Here is a 5,349-nt window from a genome sequence, read left to right as displayed (position 1 = left end):
TTTTCTGTTTCTCTTCGTATCGTTCTCTTAGTTACTTTTAGTTACTTATCTTTTCCCCCCTCCTCGCCGCTGTTCTCCTCTCTTGCAAAGTAAAGGACGGCTTTGTGGGGGGTGGGAGGCGCAGCCATACGGGCTCGGGGTGCCCCGGGAGCGGCCCCCGGCCCGCGGCTCAGCGCTGCAGCTCCAGGTGGAGGCAGTGCGCTGCTCTCCGCGTTGCGGAAAGAGGGGGAACTTTTTCCCCTCTCAGCTCCATCTCCGTGCTGTAGCAGCGGGTCCGGCTTTCCTCGCGCGGTGTCGGTTTAAAGGCTTTGCTTTGAAGCGCTCGCGGGCATCCCCTGGTCACACCGGTGGAGTTTGGAAGAAACTCCCCCCGCTTGGCTTTTGGAAGTGGCACCGGCATGCACGGGAACTGCCAGCAGGCCGTCTCCGAGAGGTGTTTTGCACGCCAAAACATCCACCGTTGGAGCTGGCTGCAATGCTGAATGTTTAATTGACAGATGCAGGCAGGGGAAATCAACCGGCTTCCAACAAAGAGATTAATAGCATGGCAGCACGTGAGTTTAATGCTCCAGACGCCACAGTCTTTAAAACAATTGTTTCTGCTTAGAGGCCGGTTTTTAAGGATTGTCAGTCTGATTTAATCTTTATGTAGTTTATTGATCATCTGGTGTGTATTATGAGGCACTAATATATGAAGAAGAGAGGCATGGTTTTCTCTTCATATTCCCACAAGGATAGAGGCCAGCACAGAAAGCTTCATCATTGTGTATCTGGAAACCAATGAAAATATTTGATATCCTACATATTTTTAGGAAGAAGTTTTTCACCCAGAGGGTGGTGAGGCACTGGAACAGGTTGCCCAAGGAGGTTGTGGATGCCCCATCCCTGGAGGCATTCAAGGCCAGGCTGGATGTGGCTCTGGGCAGCCTGGGCTGCTGTTGGCGACCCTGCACACAGCAGGGGGGTTGAAACGAGGTGATCATTGTGGTCCTTTTCAATTCAGGCCATTCTATGATATATACACATGAAGCTACTGTAAGGAGAAGCACAGCAAGCTTGACTTACCTCACTTATTAAAACAGAAGGTTGCATTCCTAGTAAAACAACTGCTAGGAGTCAGAACTTTAAAACTTTTGTTTACCCAAGTTTTCTTGACTTTAGGCATTCCTGGCACACAAATGCTATTTAAATAGGTAAAGGGGGTTTTTTTGTGTTGTTTTTTTTTCCTTTTCCTTCTCCAGACTAAGAGACTGAAATGAAAAAAAAGTAATTAATTGCCATGTGTTATTCTACTTGAGATAGTTTTGGTAAACAGAACTTATCAAGCATTACTGGAAGGTATTGTTAGGGAGTAATGTGATACAGCAAAAGCTGTGATTGTTGCTTTGTTTCACGTTACTGCAGGTGGAAATGAGAGAGTAAACACAAGGGTTGTGTTTTGGGGTGAGGAGCATTTGAAAGTAAGAGCAGGAATTCAACAGCTGAAGCCAAGAGTTCAAATCTGGCTAATGACACACAGGTGAGGAGCCCTGGTGGGCTGTGATAAGGGTGGTGGTTGTGTGATGGAGAACCCATGGGCTGTGTTTGAGGATGGGCTGTTCAAATATACCCAGAGCAACAGCAGCAGACCTGTTGGTGGGTATCTTTGCATGGGTAGCTGTGACATCCAGCTGCCCCGCTTGCAGTGGGCTTGGCTTGCTCTTTGCTCTGCATTTCTCTCAGGAAAATGACGAGTTTGCAGTTTTCCAAGTGCTTGGTTCCCATTTTTCTTCCTTCCTGAGCTTGTCACAATGAAAACACTTTGGAGGTGAGGAAAGAAAAATAAATGCTCCAGCTGAAGCGTGTAAGAGAAAGGTGGATGGATTCTAGTTGGGGGGTATTTACATCCTCAGTAAAGAAATGGAGTTCTAGGTGAGATGATGAGAAGTAGAATTGGGTGAAATGACCTTAAAGAGGTGGATGTACTTGGCAGAGATCTTCTGCTGGTGCACGTACGCATGGCCAATGGCCTCCTGTGCAGTTCAGTTACACCTCTTGAGTGGTTGCCCAAAGACGTTCAGAGTAACAGGGGAACAGAAGGCTATTCTCACTTGAGGGCCGCTTTAGGAAACATTAAAACCAATCATTTGATTTGCAGAGGGCTATGACTCCGCATTGGCTTTTGCTGTAGTTATTCTGCTGTAATTCTGCCCCCCAGATCAGTATTCTGTAGGGAAAAATGGAAAGAATAAGCTATGGCAGAAATGCCTTTGAGAAATGACACATGCTTTTTGTGAGGCAGCAGATGCATACCAACTCTTCTTTGTTTACATACAAATTTAAACAAATTACCCAGGAGACAATTATCATAAACATCTAAGAAAGTCAGAATAAGTAAAGCAGTGCTATCAGGAGCTTCCTTCAGCTGTAATTTGGTGAGAGTGTTAGAAAGATCCACTTTGTCTCTGCTCATTAACTACAGTGGTTATCTTGATAGCAAATTCATGAGGGGAAGATCTGTATCTTTGCTCCTTGGGGATCACTGGAGCAGCTAGGGAGCCATGGGCAGGAATTTGTTGCTTTGGTAGCTGACAGTGGAGTGGGTTGGCTGAAGATCTGCTGATGGAGACCCCATATTTCCTCTGCGTTTCCAGCTCGGGTTGGGCTGGCAGAGAGTTAAGTGTTTCCAAATGCCCCACTCTTAACGAGTGCACTTGGCATGCAAATGCGCCAAGCATCCCTATTGGCAAATCCCTGCTTCCTTGTGCCATGAACCAGAGATTTCATCACAGATCCGGTGAACCTCCCTGAAAATTTGTGTCAGAGTTCACCTGGGCAAAAGAGGCATAAAAGGACTGAGTGTGCAGGGAGGGAAAATAACTTTCTCCATCTGCTTCCTCCTCTTGGGAGGGCTCTGTTTAGAGAATTAGAGGATGCTTCCTGAGATTGTTAGGGCTGCAGTAGGGCCTGGTTGTGTGGTAGAGTCATCTTGTCCTGTTCATGGCTCACTGTTCACTTCAGCACATCTGAAAATGGGGCTGAACCGGCCCTCTATAAGCCAGAGGAGCTGGGGAGCAGCAGAAGTAAGAGGTGTGATGGGAGACCCCACCTTCAGTTGGCCATTCTCTGCACGGAGAGCTCAACCAGCTCTCCAGCTCTCCAACCTTTCTGCATGGGACAGGGGCCAGGTAAGGATATCCTCCTCCCCTGACCCATTAGGTGTGGGATGTTTGGAGGCTGTTCCCACGGAAGTAGCATCTGGGGTTAAATGTGCTCCTCTTGGACCTGCTGTTTTTTCACATGAGGCCAACAGTGAGCAGCCACCTGTGCTCTGCTGGTGGCCTGCAAGCTGAAGGGTTTCATGCCAGCAGAGGGGAGGGCTGTGTCAGCAAGGCCATAGGGCACACTGGGGTCTCCAGTAGCTCGTGTTTTTGCAGCTTGCACAGGTATGACAACTCCCAAAACGTCCTGCTTGTGCAATAAAATAGTGGGATTTCATCTGGCTTGCCCCTTTCCTGTGGAAATCAGGCTTATGCATGTCTTTAAGGCTGCTGAGATGTAAACTGCAGGTGACTTACTGTGGGTCTCATTTTCTGCCTTAAATAGTTTTCTCTTTGCTGCCAATCCCAGTTACTCTGCATAACAAAAGTTCTGCTGCCTTCAGGAGGTTTAGAAGCAGCATATTGATGGGCCTCTTACACCCTCAGTATCTCTTCAGCTTTCACACTCATTTGGCATCTCTTCTGTAGTGAGCTTGATGCTACAATGAACTTTGCATGTAAATATTTACACTAGCGGGACCTTGAAATGTTTATGTAAGTGGGAATATAATCTTGTAATTTGGGATAACAGTTTAGGCTACTCTTAACTCTCCCCTCCTGTGTAGAAAATTGTGTTGTCCAGCTTGCAGGAGCAAATAAAAGGATTGGAGCTCCACCTGATCCCCCGCTACGCCATCACAAAAATCAGTGCAAACAGGCCTGGCTTTGTCATTTAATTGTAAGGAGTGGGAGGAATTAAAGATGAGGAATGAGGTTAGAGTTCTTTGGGTGCTGTAAAGCTGAATTTGATGAGCTAAGCAACTTTCCTTTGTTTGGGTTGTTTTTTGTTGTTTTGTTTTTAAGACTGCCCTGCCGTGCAGGGCTCACCGATGTGTAGGTAACATCATCCTAGACATGCCTGGAGAAACCGCTGATTCAGCAGTTTCTTATTTTCATCCGAGGACACAAAGCTATGAGAGCACTAAACCAGCCAGGCAGTCCCAACGCCTCGGTGTTGTCTTCCACGGGCTGGGGAGGACTGGCCCCATACCGCACGCAAGGAGCTGTGTGGGTGGAGGGCCGTCACTGTGCTTGGAGCATCCCTAGATCAGGTTTGGTTGTTTGTGTTTACATATCACTTATGTTAATCCTGCTAGGATCTCTTTGTGGCGGCGTGCTCCCTGTGAAGCAGCAGGATTGGCAGCTGCCTTGGAAGTGCTCTGGTAAAGGGAGGCTTGCAGAGGTAGCATCTTAGTGAGGGGTTGTGTGGTGGGATCCCACCGTGCCTTGGTTGAGATGCTCTTCTGAGTGTTTGGAAAAGATCTTATTCGACCAGCAATCAAAATGGAAGCATGATAGCCATCATCAGTTTTTGCCCCTTTCTTGAGAAACCAAACTAAAAGCCAAAGATGGCTGGAAGGAAAGATGGAGATGTTTAAAACATTTCTCTCAAAACGTGTTGTATAGGCTTTATAAAACCTGGAGGAAAAAAAAACAACGCAGCTATCAAGAGGAGGTTATTAGTGACAATTATAGCTGAGGTGTTAATTGCAGAACAAGGAAGTGCTATACCTATGGCAGACTGAGTCCTTGGGGGTATAAGTCTGCTTACTTTTCTGAGTTGGTGGAATTTGGCCACGCTGAAGATGTGTCTTCAGGAAAGCAGAACTATGTGCAACTGCTTCATGGCCAGGAGAGCTTTGGATCTTGTGTACTTGCTGCTGAGACAGGAGGAGATGGGATCACAATTACAGCAGATGACATTTTTAATCATATCTGTTTGTAGTGAGCACAGAAAATAATATAAACATCACTCCTAGATCAAACAGATTATTTTTATACCCTTTAAATCTCCATTTAATATGCATGCCTTTCTGAGGCTGTTCTGGTCTGACTTTGTTTGTCTGGATACAGGTTGATGGCGCATCCTCCAGTTGTCTGTGCCTCCGTGTGCAGCCCGGAGATGGTTTGCATACCACAGCTGGGGAACCTGTGCTGCATGGGCACTGCCTTGCAAACCAGGGCTCCTCTTCAGTGTGAGCATCTGAGATGGGAAAGCTGTTTGCATGCCTCTACCTCTGTCTGAAATGAGTTAAAAGAGAGGGGAGGG

The sequence above is a fragment of the Meleagris gallopavo genome, chromosome 10 (assembly GCF_000146605.3).
Source record: "Meleagris gallopavo isolate NT-WF06-2002-E0010 breed Aviagen turkey brand Nicholas breeding stock chromosome 10, Turkey_5.1, whole genome shotgun sequence".
NCBI lineage: Eukaryota > Metazoa > Chordata > Aves > Galliformes > Phasianidae > Meleagris > Meleagris gallopavo.
The sequence above is the reverse complement of the archived record's forward strand: the minus strand, read 5'-3'. Positions refer to the sequence as shown.